The sequence below is a fragment of the Ochotona princeps genome, chromosome 7, assembly GCF_030435755.1.
Source record: "Ochotona princeps isolate mOchPri1 chromosome 7, mOchPri1.hap1, whole genome shotgun sequence".
Taxonomy (NCBI): domain Eukaryota; kingdom Metazoa; phylum Chordata; class Mammalia; order Lagomorpha; family Ochotonidae; genus Ochotona; species Ochotona princeps.
Window position 1 is genome coordinate 60,238,064 of NC_080838.1, and position 21,446 is coordinate 60,259,509.

Below are 21,446 nucleotides of genomic sequence, written 5' to 3' on the forward strand. Positions count from 1 at the left end.
GAATTAGGATGACAGAAATAGAAGGTAGATAGGAAAAACTCAAGTAAAATTATAAAAGCTGAAACAATAGAACTTAATAGGTGAATATGAAGAATAGCAAGGCATCAGTGTCAATCATTTCATAGATCGCCTTTCGTAAGAGAATCAGTCATGTATCTTTCATGATCCTATTAGAACATAATATTTCCCAAAATGTGTTCATCTTGGGAAATGCTCATCCTTTCTAAAACTATTCCATAAAGTTTCAAAGACGGCGGGTGTTTGGTCAAGTGATTAGACTATTGATGAAAACACACACATACACGCATATTCAAGTGCTTAGATTCAGTATCCAGTTCTACTTCCAACTTCCTGCCAATGCACACCCTGGAAAGCAGAAGTGATGGCTCAAGTAACTGGATCCCTGCCATTCACTTAGGAGACATGGACTGAGTTCCTAACTCCTAGCCTGGCACAGCTCTGGGCATTACAGGGTTTGGGGAGTAGTCCAGAACCAGTAGTTCTGTTTCTGTCTCTCTGTTCCTCCCTTTCTCAAATAATAAAATAAATAAATCTTTCAAAATATCTCCTTTCTGGAAAGCCATATCGCATTTAGTAAATTCAAGGTGTTAAGAGAATCTGATAAGCAATGCTATCTAAATCTCTCAAGATCATTTGTCAAGCGTAATTTTATTACTCTTTTCTTTGTGTTGAAATGGGAAACACAAAGCCAACAGATTATGGCTTTGATATTTTCACTATAATGAATTTTTTTAATGACTTGTCCCTAGTTAAAGTAAACATTGTGACTTCCGACATCATGCATGAGAAGAGATCTTCCTATGCACATATTTTTCTTTGAAGCTAAAAGACTATTTTCTAAAACAGTTTTAAGTACTGAGCAAAAGAATGAAGAGAGGGCCTGGCATGATGACTCTGTGGCTGTTCATCTTACACATGCCAGAATCCCACTTGGGCATCTTGGCTGCTCCGCTTCCCATTTAGCTCCCTGCTTGTGGCCTGGGAAGGCAGTCAGAGGACAGCCCAAAGCCTTGGGAACCTGTGCCCAAGTGGGACACCAGGAAGAAGGTCCTGGCTCCTGGCTTTGGACTGACCCAGCTTCGGCCAGTGTGATTACTTGGGGAGTTGTCCAGCAGAAAGAATATTTTTCTCTCTGTGTCTGTCTGTCTGTAAACCTGCCTTTCCAATAAAAACAAATAAATCTTTAAAAAACAGTAAAGAGAATTTCCATAGTTTCTCCCCCTCTCCCCATAATTTTCTGTGTTATTATATTAGCACATTATATTTGATAAATTGATAAGGCTATTATTTATTATTAACCAAACTTTGTATTACAGCTTACACTTTGCTTAACACAGTTCTATGGGCTTTGAAAAATGTATAAAGTCATGCTTCACTCATTATAATCATGCTTGAGAGTCAATTTTACATTTGTAGAACAATTCTGTTGACATCAAAAAAAAAAATAGATAAAGTTGGTGTTCCTGAAAGTTTTTCCTAGTGGAAAAGACAATACTGTTATAATTCAATGGCAGAAAATGAACTTTGAACTAAACTTTTATTAAGCTTATAGAAGTATTTATTTTTTGCTTTGAACCTCCATAATCAACAACATGATACACATTTGTGGTAAGAAAAAAGAAAAAGAAATACTCTAATTCTAAATGCAGAACACTGTTTCTTTGAAAATGGTTACTCACAGCTTTTCAGTATCCTGTAACCAACCTTTCAGTGAAGATCTGGATTTAGTTCACAAATCATAATAGGAAAAAAAGCCTGTTTAAATACTATTAAAGGAGCTTAATTCTCCTCAGATAACAATAGCTTAGAAAGTCAAATTTGCACATTTGTCTTTTGAGAAACAATGCCAATTAAAAAAAAACTGTGTTTTCTTGGATCCCAGCAGAAACTGGTTCAGGAGATAAAGAAACAGTTCTTTTTGCCAGACATTCTCAGGTCAACTCATACTTCAATCTATATACATCAGTAGCAGTTCCAATTTGCCTTATTCCTGCTTCACTGCAGTGTCCAAGCAGCCTGATAGAAGCATATGGGGACCATAGGTCACATCTGAATTTGCTCCAAAATTCAACTTCTTAGCACTCTACACCAAACCACTGTGAGGGCAGGTCTCATCTGGCACTGCTTTGTCATTAAGATGCTCAAAAGGCAAACAGGGTTCGTGATTGTGATACAACCACCACACTGCTGCTTGGGATGCCTGCATCCTATACTGAAGTATTGGTTTGAGTCCCAGTCCCTTTGCTTCTGATCCAAATTCCTGCTAATGTACCCCGAAAGGCTCCGTGCTTGGGCCCTTGGAACCTGCATGCAGATGCAAACGCAGTTCCAGATTCAGGCTGGCCAGACCTGGTTGTTGCAGGCATTTGGGGAGTGAACCAGTATATAGGAGATGTGTTTCTCTCTCTCTCATCCTCTGTAATTCTACCTTTCAAGCAGATGAAAATACGCAAACACTTTTTAGAAGTCAAATAGCCAAATGGCCCCAAATTGTTAAAATTTAAAAAGAAAATTTAGTACTTTTTATATAGGGCCACTATTGCTGATATGTTACATTTATATTAGTGTACCTATTTATAAATTTGATACTACAATATTTGGGAAATCATGCAAGTAGCACATTCTGGGTCCATCCAGTGCAACAATAACACAAGTAATGATAATACATCCTGATGACATCCAGATACTCAGAAGAACAATAATCATACTTAATTATGTAACAACACAGATTTGATGTATTGAGCCTTACATTTTTAACCCAACTATACATACACAGCTTTTTGTCTAGCCAAAAAATCTATTGGAAATTCAAATCATTCACAACAACACATCGCACAATATCTTAACTTGACCTGTAGCACAATGTTATCTTCAAGAAGGACATGAGGGATAGGAATCTGATTAGAAAATCATCTAAATTTATGGAGATGGACCAAAGATGCAGTACTTAAAAATCAATGTACATCTCATATCTGTACAATATATTCAAAAGAATTTTAAAATATTATATACATATATTTAAAGGCTATTGGAATGTGTCTAGGTAGAGAAAAAACGATTGGTTCCTCAACAGATTTTATGTAAAACAAATTTTATGCCATTGTGACCTAAGTTTATCACATGTGTCTCCATTCCCAATTTAGTCATTGACATTATAATACTCAGAAATAGACTTTTTAAGACAAACATACACAAGCCTTGGCATATTGCCCCTCAACAGCTCTTGAACATTCATTGAATATACTACAATTAGAGAGATGTAACACACCTCCCAATGTCCCTAGATAACTTTGCAAGCTGTTAACATGATCTGAGACTCCAGAAGCATTTGTCATATATTGCTTGAAGAACATACACAAAAGGAAGCACGTGTGATCATAAGGGACTTAACAGTGCTGAAGGAGTGCTGCCCAACCAAGAACAAACTTAAGACATTTAAGCATACCTGCCCCTAAATACCTGGGATACTATTAGGAACATCAGCTATTCTCATTGGAAGTTTTCCAGAGAAAACTCAGCTATTTGGTCAGCAGATATGCTCCTGGTTCCTGGCTTCAGATTGGCTCAGCTCCAGCCACTGCAGCCACTTGCAGAGTGAACCACTGGACGGAAGATCTTCCTCTCTGTCTCTCCTCTTCTTTGTATACCTGACTTTCCCATAAAAATAAATAAATCTTTAACAAAAAAAGGCTCATGTGACAATAAATAAAACAATCACATAGAAAACACTCTCAAAGTGTATAGCACTTTGTTACTGTCCAAGTGAACCACACACAGTTTTCTGTAATGAATTCTGAATTCATTGTCAACCTAATGAAATATATGCATATGTAAATGTATATATAAGTATAGATTGACTCCCTCAATTTCATAAAAATTTAGCACTAAACAACTAATTACTTGCTAGGTCATGTTAAAGACTATAGTCTCATATGTTAATTTATCTATTCTGGCTATTATCCCTTTCTACTGATTAAATATATTTCACATTCAGTTTATAAGAACTTAGACTGTCAACTTAAACTTCAGTAATCCTTCACTAATATCACTTGCCACCACTCTAATGGAAGTTCATTATTCTTTCTCAATCGAGAATCTCTGTATCTATTACCCAGCCTAGTCAGAAGCTACTCAAGAATATGCTTATTTCACTACCGCGCAGAAACCAACGTCATCGGAAAGACAACCAGAAGCCCTGAGCGGTCCGCAGAAACAGAAGAACAATAAACGTCCTTCTGGACCAGGGAGGAGAGCTTTCTCTGGTTCGAGCCTGGCTCCACCTCTGGACCCCCACCCTCCCTCGCAATGACCATTGGGATCGCTCTGAAAACCCCTCATAGCAAACAATCATACAAACTAAAAAAAAACTAAAATAAATAGACAAACAACAAAAAGTAGAGCTTGAAATCTGACAGGAAAGAGCTGGCATGGATTGGCTCATGCCTCGCTGGGTAGGACACAAAGATTAGTCACTCCTTACCATGGTGTTGGGGACTTTCCTGCACACCCCCCCCCCAAAAAAAAATGTTCTGCACCTTAACTGCTGACAAATGTCTTGTTAGAGTTACAAGTCAGTCTAGATTATCCTAAAATCTGCCAAGATCAGCAAAATTATACTTCAACACAACAAATGGCTAAATACTAAAATGAAATAGACACGAGACAGCTGAATGGTACCTTATAGCCATTTTAAGGTATATAGCAGCTGGTCCTGTGTATGAACTAAAATTGAAATGTCAATGAGATAATCATAGGTTGTGGTTAAGAACTTGCTTCTTTTTTTTTTTTTTTTTGTTTTATTTTGTTTTTTTTTTAACATACTGGTTACGCAAAACCTTGTCAATTCCATAATGTTACAAATTGCTGTTAATGTTATATTGAGAGTCTTAATTGACTGGGATGATATGCTACCAGCTCTGACTTTGGACCAGAAATGGTCTCCCCAACAAACTGTTCAACCCATCTGGACAATGAGTAGCTGGACTCTATGCTGGGTATATGTTTGCAAGGAAAGAATCTTGATGGAATTTGAACTGTAATACTGCATCAAGGTGGAGGAATCCACCAGGGGGGAGGGGTGTGGGGAGGGGTGGGGGGATTCCCAGAGCATATGAAACTGTCACATAATGCATAATAATTAATAAAAAAAATTAAAAAAAAAAAAAGAATATGCTTGTTTTTCCAGCACAAAATCCAGAGAATATATATTTAGGATATCAAAAACAGACATATAACCCTAAGCAAATCATTAATTTTGGGTAAGTGAGCTACACACTATAGTGCCTTAATTTTTATAAATGGAAATGTAAGCATCAAATCATATATATATATGACCAACTGCTTTGTAAACATTTTGAAACTCCTAACAGATTTTCTAAAATCAGGGGAGTCCAAATCATCATATTAAGACTTTGTAAAAAAAAACTTGTGATTTATAGACTGGTCAATTTTGTTGTAATAAATGGCATGTGTAAGTGAGCTGCAGAGTAAAACCTACATTGTCGAAGTCCCCAGGATTCATCAGTCTCAGCAGTTAGTATGATGCTTAGCGAAAAACAGTGAAAATCAAATTTATTAAGATTATACCATTGATCATATCCATTCCAAGGTAATTGCGTAGATTTCTCCATCACTTTGGAAGAATTAACCATTCACTTTCCCAAGGCTAATTCTCAAGTAAATAAATGTTTCTTCAGAACACATTCTGCAAAATTAAGAACTAATTTAAATTCAGTATAACTCTTTTCTGAAATGAAATACTAAAGGGTAAACCACTTCTTTCAAAGCTTTACAACCACAGGATTAAAATCTATAGATCCTTCCTGACCCTTTCAGGGTGCAGTTCTCTGCTCCAGTGTGGCCGATCAGAGTCAGTGAGAAGCAACAGCCTTGTTAACAGCTTTGCCAAAGCTGAGCAAGCCACATGTCCTTCCTGAGTCAAGCCCTTGGACTCATCCAGCACACTGCACTGCAACCAGAGAGGTAGCTATCCTACAGGCTTTGAAGAGGTGTATGGTGAAGACACTCCACTTCTCAAGGCGATTATCTCATCAGGGAAGCACCAGCACTCAGATCCGAGGCATACCCAAAGGCGGTGTGATTAATGTAACTCTGGCAGGGACCTCCAAGGACAGGGAACTACAGCTCTGCCCATTTTGTCAGAAGCCCTGGGAATCTCTAAGGTGATTCCCCTAAGTCTTGCAGGGAAGCTGAGCTGATCATGAGAACAAGTGTAACCAGCTGCAACCAGCAGCAATGCCTTCTGTATGGTTGTACCAGGAAAAGCTTCCCTGCCTGCTGTAGACCCAAGTGGAAGAAGAGCACAGATGGAAAAGCAGGATAATCAAATATCTGAGTCGGGGGAGGGGGTTGGGGGGATTCCCCCCAACCAAGAGCGACTTCCCTGACAGCAGCAAGGTTTTTTTCTGCTTACTTATAAGTATGAATACAATCCCTAAGGGAGTTCATTGTAAACATTCAGTGCATTTCTGTTGAGTGAATGAATAATGGATGAATCAGTAAATGACTATAGCAGTCAAGTCTGAACAATACAAGAAGTAACTCTCCCAGCTTCTGCTTTTGCTCCCGTACAAGTCCACGCTCTTCAGAGCAGATATGGTTATATGTTCTATCATATCACATCTCCTCCCCATGTAAAACCTCACCAGAGCTTCTAATGCCCTCAGAACAGAATGGACATTCCTCATCATTGCTTCCCAAGCCTCCCATGCCAGATACCTTGTCTCCCTCTCTGACCTCGTTCCCTACTCTCTGGCCCTCACCAACCTCTTTATTATGACTTGGACACATACAGAATGCTTTCACTTCATGGGTTTTGTACTTCCTGTTCCTCCCATCACTCTCTCTGTAACATATGTATCATTCACACCTCAACTCATTCAGAATCCAATGAAAGGTCTTGCAGAGGAGACTTTCCGCAACAAGCCTGCCTCAAATAGTACCCTGCATCGACTGCATCCCTTACTGCATGCTTGCTTTTTCTTTACAGCAGGTATCCCCTTTTCTACACATTTCATGTTCATTTTCTGATTGTGCACCTAAAAAAATGTAAGAGGGTAGTATAGCATTTTGTTTAGAAACAGGCCCTCAATACCAAAACAAGAGTAAGCACAGCATACAAACATTTGATGGGGATGGATCTTCCATTTTGACTGGCAGCGGACAGGCCTTACTTTTGATAGTTAGAGTTCTTACCAGCATCCAGCAGACAGCAGCCACAAGGAAGATGCAAGCAGGTTCCTGAGCCCTGGAGCACAAGAAAAAAGGAAAAGCCAGCAAGAGTGGAGCAAAGTGGAAGAAGTGCCTTCACAGGGAAGAGTTGGAGATACGTTGGCAGTGGAAATGCTACAGGAAGCAGACATGAAGAAATGTGGAGAATGGAACCATGTGGTAGTGCAACACATACCACACTGGGGACTGGAGAAGATGGCAGTTCTGGGGGGAATGGCGAGAGCAGACCATCACAGCCAGAGTTACAGGCAGTTCTGCCTGATGGAAAATGTTGCGAACCACAGCGACTCTGGGTTCTGCCTAGATCCAAAGCAGGGAGCAGAGTCCTAACAGAACACGTACCTTTCTCTTCATTCCCAACCAAGTGCCCAGACCAGTGGTTCACCCGATCATCTGGGAGAGACCACCATCTTAAGATCAGCAAATAGAGGGCATTGCACGTTTGTGGCTCTGTTGCTGATACAATGACTGGGTGATGCAATGGCAAGGATAAATCTGCATTTCCCATTGACTATGAGTGTGGCTTGGCAGGAGGTTGTACATGCATGTAGGTTTATGGAGTGCACAAATATCCCTACCCTTCCAAAGTCAATGCAGTGCAAGCTATGCAGGCAGAACACTCACAGGTGGCTGATTCTGGGAAAGCTTCTGTTTTTTTTCTATGAGTGCTGAGTAAATTCCTGGCATCCAGTGAATGTGGGAGTCTTGTGAGCAAAGACTAGGAATTTTGTGACTGCACAATAGTGTGTGATGTGTAGCTGGGTCTCTGGACATTCAACATGTCTGACATCAGAGGCCAAGAGATCCTATTTCCCAAGGTGGATCATTGCAGGACTCTGTGCTCACATGGAGAACTGCACAGATCTTTTGTGCTGGCATAGTGGGGTTATAGCCACAGTGGGCAAACCCCAGGTATGGATCACCTCAGAAGAGAAGGTGTAATTACTCTAATAGCCATGATCACTGCCATCCTTATGCTGATGAAAAGCAGATGGACTATGTATAACTTGGGTGTCACCCTGAAATCTCAAACCCCCATTTGAGCATTGACCAGCATATGCTGACCTCATCCAGCACACATATCCAGTTACACATTGAAGGAGCAGTCACCATCAAGTCACAAGGCATAGTTCAAAGAGTAAAAACTATTAGAGGAAAAAACCAATAAGCACTTCCAGAAATGCCTAAAAATAAACAAAAATAGAAGAAACAGAAGCAAGGAAAGCATTATTTCTCAGACAAAAGAATATAACAACTTCTCAAAATTAGAATGTGAAAACAAAGATAGTGATGAAATGCATGAAAAGGAATGAGAAAAAAATAATCCCAGGATTACTCAAAAGCACATAGAAACAAATTACAAGGAAACCTATACTTAATATGGATGAAAGGTTTTGCAAATAAAGTGTGCTAGTGAAGAGGGAAAAAGTGAAATCTCAGAAATGAATCATTCAATAAGCCAAATATAAAACATGATGAAATATCTCAACAACAAGTTTGATTAAGCAGAAGAAAGAATATCTGAACTTGGAGACAAATTCTTGGAAAGATCTTAGTCCAACAAGTATCAGGATAAAAAATTAGAAAAACTCAGAACAGTGTTTGACAAGTACCCAAACACATGTACCTTAGGAGTTCCTGAAGGTGAGCAAAGACCATGCAGCAGCACTAATGGGTCCACTCTGTCCAATCCCCAGCCTCAGGGAACACCACCAGAGATGTCTAGTCTACTCTCAGAGCACATGTTCTGGGGCTGGGCTGTCCCCGTTGCTGACTTCAGGTAAGGAAAACAACATACCAGGACGCATATGAAAGACAAGTCAGCTAAACCTCCCTGATTTAATAGAGGACTTTGCCTCCAAAAAGTTGGAAAGGAAAGCAGGTAGAATAATACTACAGGCCAAATTTTTCGCAAGCACCAACGCTACGCCCATACCAAAACAGCTGCATACAGCTGCAGGTATGACAAGTAGTATCTCACTCCTGGTGCAATGAAGCAAACACCAGCTGAGAGTAATCTAGACTACTCAAGTAACACCCTCAGGATATTCTTTGCTCTTTTAGGGTCCCTAGACAGGTATCAGGTGATCTTTTCTGTTACTTGGTACTGATGTGATCTAGCAGCAAGGAATGCTACAACATCTCCCCCACTCTCCTACAGTCACACAAGGAAGGGCAGGGTCTTCTCACTAACCCACCTTCTTTTCCATCCCTGTGCATGTGACCCATAAACCTGCACGAGTCTACAGTACCCACCTACATCAATTTAGAAATAAATAAATAAATAAATTTAAAATTTTAAAAAGAGAGAAAACGGAATAGATGGCCTATCTGCAAACTAATAGCAGAAAACTTTTTTAATGTAGAGAAATAAAGGCACACCATATTATATGAAGCATACAGAACTTCTGACAGGCATGATCAGAAATGATTTTCACTACAATACATTATGATTCAACTTTCTACAGTAAACATAATGAAAATATTCAAAATCATGTACAGGAAAAATGCCCAATTATCTTCTGAGGATACACGGTCAGATTATCAGCTGATTTCTTATCAGAGACCACATATGCTAGGAGAGAATGAACATAGTCCATGTACCAAAAGAAATTGTCAACATAGAGTACTGTACCCAACAAAGTTCTCATTAATGAATGAAGATGAAATTAAAAAATCTTCCAAAACAGAAATTTAAAGAACTTTCCAACATACATCCAACCATACAAGTGATGTTTAAGGATGTGCTACACATAGAAATGGACACAATAGTGAGAAATGTGAATGCAGAAAATCTCCTAGTAAAAACACAAAGGAAATCTAAATCAAACCATGGGAATATTTATGGAAAGATGATAGGGAAAAGTTGTTACTTCTCAATGATAACCCTGAATGTAAATGACCTAAATATTCCAAACAAATGATACAGACTGGATAAATGGATCAAAAATAAGACTTACCTATTTGCAGCCTAGAATAAATACACTTCAACAAAGACTCAAACAGGCTGAAAATAAAAGGATGAAAAAAGATGCTATACAACAATGGAAAAAAAGCAAGGGGTGTAGCTATTCTGACACCTGATAAAATAGACTTTAACACAAACACTATTAGAAGAAATGAAGAAGGACATTACACAATGATTAAGAAATCAATTTAACACAATGATTAAGGAATACAATTAACAAGTATTGTATTATATTTAGAAATTCAACAGTAAGTGTATTAGCAAACAATGCCAGGGCACCTAGCTACCTAAAATAATTGTTAATGGTTATGAAGACAGAAACAGACATCATTGCAACAATAATGGGGGACTCTAACACTCCACTTCCATCAAAGAACAGATCAGATAGACAGAAAATCAACAAACAATAGGGTGATTCTAACACTAAGGATAAAAGGACCTAATTAGTATCTAATTAGATGCAGAGCACACATTCTTTTCAGTAGTACATGGCACTTACTCTAAGATAGACTATATTTTATACCACAAAGCAAGCCTCAGCAAAATCAAACAACTAAAATCATACCATATATCTTGTCTGACCACAGTGGAATAAAGCGGGAAATTAACAACTTAAAAAATTTTGGAAAATATGAAAATACATGCAGACTGAATCATACACTATGAAAGAGCAATAGGTCAGAGGAAGAGTCAAAAAATTCCTGTAAAAGAATGAAGATGACAGCACAGCTTGTCAAAACTTTGGATACACCAAAAGCAGTGTTATGAAGGAAATTCACAGCAGCTAGTGGCTACACCAAAAAACTAAAAGCAAATGATCTAGTGATCCATATTAAGGACCTAGAAAAACAACAACAAATCAAATGCAACGTTAGTGGGAAGAAAAAAATTTAAAAAGAGGAGGAAAAAAGTAAACCTGAAACCAAGAAAGAGAGAATAATATATAAGATCAATAAATTGATTAACTGGCTTTTAAAAAAATTAATAACATTAATGCATCCTTGTACCAATTAACAAAAAATGAGTGATTAGATGCAAATCAATAAAATCAGAGATGAAAAAAGGAAATATAACAACAAACATCACAGATACACAAGAAATCATCAGAAATCACTACAAACAGCTATAAGACAACAAATTGGAAAATGTAAGAAATGGATAGATTTCTGGACACATACAATTTACCCAAATACAGTCATGAAGACATAGAAAACCTAAAAGGACCAGTAACTAAGATGGAATATAAAAGCCATAATCCCCAACAAAAAAAAGGAAAGGAAAAAAAATCCCAAGACCACATGTGTCACTGCTGAATTCAATCATTTTTCTAAAAAGAACTAATTTCAGCTCCCCAAATTATTCAAAACAATTGAAATGGACAGAATTTTGGCCAAACTCCTTTTATGAGACAGCATCACCTAAATCCAAAACCAGAAAACTACTGATCAATAATTCTGATGAACATAGATACAAAAATCCTCAACAAAACACCAGCTAATCAAATCCAACACATCAAAAAGATCATGCACCTGAACCAAATGAGATTTATCTCTAGTACACAGGGATAGTTCAACATCACAAATCAATACATGTAACACAACACATTAACAAGTTCAGAATAAAAACCATATGATTATCTCAATAGATGCAAAAAGACATTTTATCAAATACAACATCCTTTTATGATAAAAAAAAAAACCTTAAGCAAAGTAGATATAGAACGAAAATTCCTCAATACAATCAAGGCAATATATGAAAAACCCAGGGCCACCAATACATTGAAACGGGGAAAATTGCAATTATTTCTACTAAGATTGGAACTAGACAAGCATACACACTCTCACGAGTGATATTCAATGTAGTCCTGAAACTTTTAGCCAGAGCCATTAGGCAAGAAAAAATACATCAAAAGATCACAAATTGAAAAGGGGGAAGTTACGTTACTACTGTTTATTGAAGATATGATTCTATAGAGGAACCAAAAGACACTCAATTGGAACTTGTGACAGAGTTTGGCAAAGCTGAAGGATATAAAATCAACACACAAAATATTTGTAGCTCTTGCATATGCAAACAATTTCAGGACAAACCAACCAGTTGCAAGATCCATCACATTCACAATAGCTGCAAAAATAATTAAAATATCTTGGAATAAATTCAACAAGGATGTGAACAATGTGTACAACGAAAATTATAAAACACTACATCAAAGATGCCAAAAAGTAGAAAAATTTTCCATGCTCACTGAGTTACAAAATGAATATCAGCAAATTATCCATACTCCTGAAGGCAATTTACAGATTCAATGAGCTCCCAATCAAAACACCTTTGACATTCCTCTTAAATCTAGAAAAAAATGATGCTGACATTTATATGGAAACACAAGAGACCTCAAACAGCTAAAGCAACCTTAACAAAAAATTGATGGCATCACAAGATAGTGTGGTCTTGGCACAATACAGACATGCAGATCAGTGGAACAGAAGTAAAATCCCAGAAATTAACCCAAAAAATACACAGCCAACTCATTTTGAACAAACAAAACAACATTAATCCAGGGAGAAAGGGCTGCATCTTTAACAAATGGTGCTGAGAAAACTGGGATCTATGTGTGTAGAAACGTGAAATAAAACCCTTACCTTACATCTTACATAAAATCAACTCTAAATACATCAAGAATCTAAACCTACTAGATGATATCATCAAATTAGTAGAGGAAAACATCAGGGACACTCTGCAAGACATAGGCTTAAGCCAATACTTCTTGGAAAACACCCCAGATGTATAGGCAATTAAAGCAAAACAGACCACTGCAATAGCATCAAGCTCAGAAGCTTCTAGTACTGCAAAGGAAATCACCAACGAAGTGAGGAGGCAATCAAGAGAAAGGGAAAACTATTTGCATCTTATGTAACTGATAGAGGATTCATATCCAGAATCTACAAAGAGCTGGAGAAACTAAATGGTAATAAAACAAACAATACAGTTAACAAATAGGCAAAAGACATGGGCAGGTACTTTTCAAAGGATATAATCCAAATGGCCAACAGACACATAAAAAATACCCAGGATCACTAGCCATTAGGGAAAGGCAAGTTAACAGTATAGTGAGGATTCATCTCACCCTAGTCAGAATGGCTATAACTGAAAATCAAAAAAACAGTGAAGATGTCATCAGAGTTGAGGTTTCATGGAAAAGCAAAGTCCTAACGGCTTTTTAATCCATGTTAAGGATCTGAGTCCTTACTCTGTCCTACAGAGAGGGCCCCTTAAGAACTCCCCCAGGCTGACCTACCAAGACCATCATCACTTTAAGATATAAAAGTCACAGAACCTAAATCTCTAGCACCATTACATCAGACCTCTTTTACCATCATTACCATATTGTGAAACTCATTCTGTACAGGTGCAATACCCAAACAGAAACATGAAAAAAAATGTGACTCCTTGGAGACTGCAGTTTTGGGGATTTTGTTGTTGCTATTTGATTTCTTTGCCTTTTCTGTGTTATTTTCTCGATGTCTGCTCTATGGTGGACTCCAGTCCCCAGTTTTATAATTGCCACCCCAGTGTTTAGGTCCTGTGTTCTCAGCATCCACACTTCCCTGCAGATGCAAAATTATGATTGTTTGTTTGAGGTAATTCAGTCCTAAGCATTACCTTCACACAGGGTTCAACAAAGAAAACAGGCCGATTTCAGGACTGCCACTGATAGATATACTTTCTGGCCATTTCAATCTTGAGTTTCAGGCCTCTGATGGACAGTCTTCCAGTTATAAGCTTGTACTGCATTCATCCAGGATACTTGTTTTCATTTAAAAAAAAATCCTATCTATTATCCTCAACAAAATCTCACACACAGAGAACTCAGTGTATAAGATCTGTAAAGCAGCATTTTGCTAACAACTATGTGTTTATTTAGTGTGTACAATTTGTTCATAGTCAGTGCTTAAAGGGTACAACAAATGACTGGTTTGCTGAGTCAAGACATTTTTTATCTTGACTGTGGATAGCAATTACAGTTCTGTTATTATCAGCATGAAATTTGGTTCTCTGTTTTGTGTTTGAAAGCACTAAAAAAAATTGACCTAATGTATAGCCCCTCAGTTTTAAAAAGAAAAAAACACAATAGAGAAACCAAAGCAGAGGCAGAAACATCAAGTCTATGGTTCATTTTAAAAGTCTAAGCAGTTTGGTGAAGTGGGTTAAACCACTGCCTAAGATGCCATCAGCCCTTATGAGCACTGGTTCAAGTCACGGATGCTCCACTTCAGATCTAGCTCTTTGTTTATGCTCCTGAAAAAGTCACAGAAAATGCCCCAAGCACTTAGCTTCTTGGCACCCAAGTGGGAAGCCAGAATGGAGTTCTGGGATCTCAGCTTCAGCCAGGCCCAGCCTATGCTACAGTAGCTACTTGTAGAATAAATCAGCAAATGGAGATATCTCTCTCTCTCTCTCTCTCTCTCTCTCTCTCTCTCTCTCTCTCTCTCTGTGTGTGTGTGTGTGTGTGTGTGTGTGTGTGTAGCTTCACCTTTCAAAAAAATAAATCCTATCAAAAACAGAAATATTTCATTAAAAATCTGGATTCATGTATTTCCTTGAGCTCTCTGTCGACCTGGCAGTATTGGGGTCAACCAAGCAAGCACCTCAGATGCTTTGTCGTTTCCAAATGGTTTCACACATACGCCTACATTCACTATCTTTTGGCTCCATAACTTTTAAGTTGTTATCTTTCTGCCCTATTCCAAAGATAGCTAAAAAAGTTTTCTCCCATTTCCTCTGTCTCTACTCCAACATTTAAATCCAAGCCCCCATTATGCCATTGGTGGACCACTGCACTAATTTTTTGATTGCTTGGGTCCTTGGATATATTCCCTGCCCTTCACTGACCCTGTAGCCTGCATTTTCCCTGCTCTGATGCTGGCTGTCTTTGAAGTGAGCCCAGCCTATAGCAGGCACTACAGAATATTGGTAGGTGGAAGAAAGGAAAAAGCCAAGGTTTTTGTGTTCCTTTCTTGCCTGTGTACTGTTCTCGACAGGAACAGCTCCTGTAGTCCTCACACAGGTTGCCTCTTCAGTCAGAAAATGCTTGGATCATTCAGGGTAAGAAGTAAGTGGCACACTTGGAAGAGATCATTCGAGGTATGTCTATTCAGCAAGGGACTAGTTACAAAAATGTAGGTTTAGAACCACAAGGTATCCTGCTTGGCATGCTTCTGTTCAATGAGAAGGAAGGAGTCAGACTCACTCAGTATGCTGGAGGCAAACACCTGCCAGCAAGCTATGCAGTCAATTGATGGGAAACAGCCAGGGGAATAAAATCCCTTATGATGCTTTCTGTTCTCCAAAAGATTTCCTCCTCCATGGTACTACTAACATGTGGGGGAAGCACATGTGACAGGAAGGGGCTGTTTTGTGCACTGTTAAGCTGGGCAGCAATGGGGCAGAGTTTGATACAGTGATAAAGACATCCCTTGCTTGTCGAAATCCCATATTACAAGGCCAGGGTGGATGTCCCAACCTACCTCCTATTCTATAACCGTTCTGCTAACATGGAGATAGCTGGTGATACCTCAGATTTTTGCATCCCTGCCCTCATGTGGGTTACCCACAGTAAGTTCCTGGCTATTGGCTTTGACCTAGTTCAGCCCCAACTACTAATGGCAGTTGGACTGTGAACCATAGATGGGCGCTCTCTCTTAATGTCTATCTATGTGTCTTTGTGTCAAATAAGTAAGATTTAAGATGCTTAGCAGTTTTCCTTTTTTCTGCCAACTGGATGGTTTCCAGGTATGACAAACAAAACTGTCTCCAGATATTAGCAAATGTCCCCTGGAAGGCAATTGCCCCTGTGTGGGGACCATTGTATAAAATCCAGGGCCATCCAGGTTGGCCCCACAAGGCAGTGAGGGGAGTGCAGAAAGATGGGCAGTGTACATGCAGGGCCAAATGGGAGCCAGGCTGCCCAACACTTTACCTACCACCAACCCAGCACTGGACCCATTCATTCCTCAGATGTTGGCACCATCTCAGACTGATTTCCTGACCATCCTTCCTCCAACTCATCCAAATTAAGATTTTCATTCTACTTCACTGCACCCTATTGTTCAACCTGACCTAACTGTGTTGTGAGCTTGGAGTTTGGTGATTCTGCTTATGTTCCTCTTACATGTGGAATGAAAACCTTCTGAGGATATGAGCCGTGCCTGCTTGGCCACCCAGCCCCTCTTCCAGAGGCTAGCCTGAAGTTGGAGCTCCATAAACATAGGGCGGATAACAGAATTATGAATGAATATTCTCAGTGCAGCTCCAAGAGCAGTACAAAGTCCTTAGCTGCTCATATCAAGACAGGCCCCCTTTTCTTTGACTCCTGTCATCACATCCCCTCCTATCATGCCAATTCTGCTGCTCCTTAGCCAGGTAGGAGCACTGTTGTTTGCTGTCCAGGAACACTGGGGAACCAATGTTTCAGGTGTATGTGAGAGACAGCAAAAAAAAAAAAAAAAAAAAAAAATGAGAACCTGGGTTTATAGGGAAACCCTTGAATTCAAATCCTGGGCTGCTATGTAACTGTGTCACATAATACAATGTAATTACTGAAGTTAAATAATAAATAATTAAAAAATATATAAATAAATAAAAAAATAAATCCTGGGCTGCTTCTCCTTTTGGACTGCTGTGTGACTTTGAACAAGCAATTGAGCTGCTCTGTGCTATATCACCCTCATCAATGAAATTAAGACGATACTACATAACTCTTAAAATTATTATACACTGTAAACTGCGTTGATTCTTTTCAACTGCTTAGGAGATAGTCATCTCACACAGTGGGGGTCTATGTAAGTGTCAGTTTAATAAAATGAAAGTAGTCAAGCTTCCTTCTCAGGAGGCTGTGTGCTTCCGTTTTCCTTTCCTGTGACAGCTGTAAGAGTGGAAGGATCCAAACTCCTTCAGCAAACGGCTCCCTATGCAGTACTGAATGTTTACTGTAGGCTCTGCAGGCAGCAAGTAGCAAACTCTTTTACTTTTCCTGGGGGTCCTGGGCCAAGAGACCTAGCTGTGGAGATCTACCTCCTGGAGAAACCAGCACTCAGGTCAGAGGTCTAACTTCACCTAGTCAACCCATGACGTCATTGAGATCTCCTTTCACTCAGCTTCTGAGGGGCACTTGAACATTTTCTGAATTAAAATCTCAACCCGGCTTTGATGTTTATATTTTTCCAGGAAGTGTCTTAATTCTGAAAAAGAAAGCAATGACTAAAAGCATGAAGAATCTAACCAAAGTGTGAACCAACCAAATAAATAACTGTTGTTTCTTTTACACTAATTCAAGTTGAAATATTAACCCAAGATAATCTAATTAAAAAGTACTGAGCATGTAGTCCAAGAAAGACCTTTTGTTTGCTTTCTACCAGAAGACAATATTTCCCTGTTCTATTTTATTTTATTTTAAATATGAGGGGACTTCGAGAAGTTCATGAAAAAATAGAATTAAAAGTTACCTTGGCACAAAGAACTTTGCAACCCATGCAGCTTTTTCACAGCATGCATTTTTTAATTTTCTAAAGATTCTTCTTATAAGTGATTTAGATAGAAAATATAAGAAATTGATTTTCTATAAAATTTAAGTATAATTGCAAAAAGTTGGGTAAAGAATCAAAATTACATTTTTAAAAATGTATTTTGGGAGCCAGCAGATGCGATATATACTTTATTTTCTGTTCATCCTGCTCAAACTAATAAGCAGTTATACATGCAAATATAAATTACACAGGATGGGGCCAACAAGGTAGCACAATGGTTTAAGCCACTAACATTGTCACCAATATCCCATATCAGAATGCAGGTTCAAGTCCTGGCTGCTCCACTTTTGTTTTAGGCCCCACAAATATGACTACAAAAGCAATGGATTATGGCCCAAGTGCTTAGGCCACTGCCACTCATGTGGAAGGTCCAGATGGAGCTTTAGACTCCTGGTATGGGCCTGATTTAGGCCTGGTGTTTAAGGCCATGTAGGGAGTGAACGAGTAGACAGAACAATCTCTCTCTCTTTTTCTTTCAAATAAATTAGTCTGTGAAAAAATTCTACAAAAGGATTTGAGAGTTATTTGCAAATACCTACCCACTGGAGCATGAACAACCTTTAATATTGTTTTTTAAAGAATAATTTTTTATTGGAAAGTCAGAGAGAAAGATCTTCCATCTGCTGGTTCACTCCACAAATGGCCACAGTAGCTGCAGCTAAGCCTATCCAAAGTCAGGAGCCAGGAGCTTCTTCCAGGTCTCCTGCGCAGGTATAGGGTTTCAAGGTTTGGGGCCTCCCTCCACTGTTTGCCCAGGCCACAAGCAAGGAGCTGGATGGGAAGCAGAGCAGCCAAGAAATGAACCAGTGCCCATATGCGATCCCAATGGCACATACAAGGAGTGGATTTAGCCACTAGGCTATGGCAATGACCCCTACAGATTTTAATATTCACTGAATTCCTGGAGCTAATTCCCAAAGTATTCCAAAGGACAAGTGTGTTTTGAATGTGGAGTCAGCGGATTTGCTGATATGAAGGGTGATAGAAACATTATCTTTTACTTATGAAGTTTTTGTACAAATAGTAAGTCATTTTGAAAAATTTATTAAAAATCAGGCACAATGGCTCAATTGCTTAAACTTCCTCTTGCAAGCACCAGGATTGATATGGGCACTGGATCATGTCCCAGCTCTTCCACTTCCCTTCCAGCTCCCTGCTCATGGCCTGGGAAAGCAGCAGAGGATGACCCAACGCCTTGGGACCCTGCTCCTATAGGGGAAATCCAGAGAAGGCTCTTAACTTCAGGCTTCAAATCATCTCAGCTCCAGTTACTGTAACCATTTGGGGAGTGAGCTAGCGAATGAAAGATCTTTCTTATTCCTTGTCTCCCCTCTTCTCTGTAAACTTATCTTTCCAATAAAATAAATAAATGTTTATATTAAAAAGAAACATTTTGGTGAAGCAAGAAATTAAGCAATCTATACCTATGTTACAAGAAAAACAAATAACTTTAATAACTTGCACCCAAGCTAAGAAAAGGACAAGAACAGATCTATTAAAATTATATTTAAATTATCTTCTTTTTCACGTAAATGGTCTTGGTCATGAGTTTGCATTGTGGGGCTTATTGGTGATTTACTTAAAGTACAAAAAATTATTCATTCTTTGATTCTTTCTCATAAATAGGAGTATGGTCAAATTATTGATTGGATACTAAGAAAAATTGGCAAATTTCTATCTGTTACTAAATCATTTTAATCTAACAAACCCTGCTGGTTATTGTCATTGTCACCAGTCTGCCTACATGGTGGTTCAACAGGCTAATCTTCAGCTCTGCAGCACCAGATTCTATGAATTCTAATTCTAGTTCTGGTTGCTACACTTCTGATCCAGCTCATCCAAAAGAAACTCCTGGCTCCTGGTTTTAAATCAGCTCAGCTCTGGCAATTGTGACCATTTAGGTGGTGAACTGGTGGATAGAAGGTTGTCTCTTTGTCCTTCTCTCTGTAAACCTGCCTTTCAAGTAAAATAAATCAATAAATAATTATCACCAATCCAATATCCATTGTTAACATATCATTTCAAAATCTAACAAGGCAAAATTCAGCATCAGAAATCTCACAGTGAAATTTCAAAAATACCCTGTGGTTGACATCAGTAGAATTATTTCCCTGACCTCATAAATTTGCTGGCATTTCCTATTTACTTTTCCTTTTCTCTAAAATACGACCTATTTAATCATTGGCTCTACGTAGATTAATCATCTATCCTTGTTATTAACTATTGGGCACAGATTAAGATGCCACTTGAGACACCCACATGCCACATCACAGTGGAGTCTGATACTCAGTTCCAGCTCCCCAATCTAGCTTTCTGTATTGCAGAATCTGTGAGACAGCAGATGACAGTTCTCAGGTCTGTGCTACTTACATGGGAATCCCAGATTGGCTACCCGGCTCCTCGCTTCAGCTTCAATCCAGATCCAACTCTAGAAAACATTACAACATTTGGAAAATTAGTCAGTTGATGGGAGATGTGTCTTCCTTTTCACTAAATAAATGGCATAGATAATTTGTAAATAATAAATATCTGAACATCTCTTTGGGTTCCATGAATCATCCCAACTTTAAATGAGGAAAACAAATGTGAAATTTAAATTTACTAGAACACACACATAACGAATATGACTAGCACCCAAAAGGGATAAATTAAAGATTGTCTAAAAATATGAAACAAAAAATTGAAACCCTCAAAAACTCATTAAAATTACCTGGGTACAATCTCTATGGAACTGGCTATAACTTGGTAAAGGGAAACTCAATAGTATCATGTCTATTGTAAAGAAAGAACATGTCCCAAAGGGATGTTGAAAGTAAAATACCTCCAAATTAATAAATAAAATACCTCCAAATTAATAAATAATATCATAATATTTATCCAAACTTAACCAGGTAAAGAAATACACAGGAGAAGATTTTAGCTGTGGTATGAAGATTAAAAATAAATGATAAAGACAAACTCCAAAAAAAAGAAATTACTACTAAAATAAAGACACTCATTCAAATTCCGTCACTTATCAATAGTTGGTTGGTTATTACAATTACTTTATTGATGAGTTAATTTAGCTATGATTGTTGTTGGTGGATATTGACGGAGATACCCAGCTGGCAAAATGGTTTCTAGTTAATAAGCAGCTAGTTGCCCATATGCAGTTTTAAAAGGAGTAAATATACATCTATTTAAATAGAAAAAGAGCAAAGGAGAAAATTCTGTGAGTGATAAAAGAGAAAAGTTTTCTCAAAGAGATGCAATTCATCATTCAAGATCTGTTCCCTGGAGCTTCTAATTGTAAAACAGGGTGATCATGTAATGCCCAGTATCCTACATCAAAGTGCCAGTTGAAGTTCCACTACCCCACTTCCAATGCCGCTTCCTGATAACGTGAGAAAGGCTGTAGAACATGACTTTGGCTCCCTGTCATCCACGTGGGAGACACAGATGGAGTTCCTTAGCTTAGCTAGGTGTAGCCCTGGTTCATTTGAAATAGCAAATGAAAGGGGTGTGTGTGTGTGTGTGTGTGTGTGTGTATGAGAGAGAGAGAGAGTCCCTTTTTGTCTTGCTACATTTTAAGTGATCTTTTTAAAAAATCCCACAAAAATATAATGTCCAGAGAATTTGATCCA

General features: G+C 38.4%; 1 protein-coding gene across 6 annotated transcripts in view; it reads right to left on the minus strand.

Moving 5' to 3' along the window:
* The window catches only part of MAPK10 (mitogen-activated protein kinase 10), a 444,107-nt gene that overhangs the window by 251,998 nt on the left and 170,663 nt on the right, over positions 1 to 21,446 (minus strand). Inside the window, exon 1 of one of the 6 annotated variants that reach the window (XM_058667091.1) lies at positions 1,343 to 1,360. The exons of the other annotated variants lie outside the window; for them this stretch is intronic. The gene's annotated coding sequence lies outside the window, so the exon portion shown is untranslated. Of the gene's footprint in view, positions 1 to 1,342; positions 1,361 to 21,446 lie in introns of those variants that run through there. 6 annotated transcript variants of the gene reach the window in all.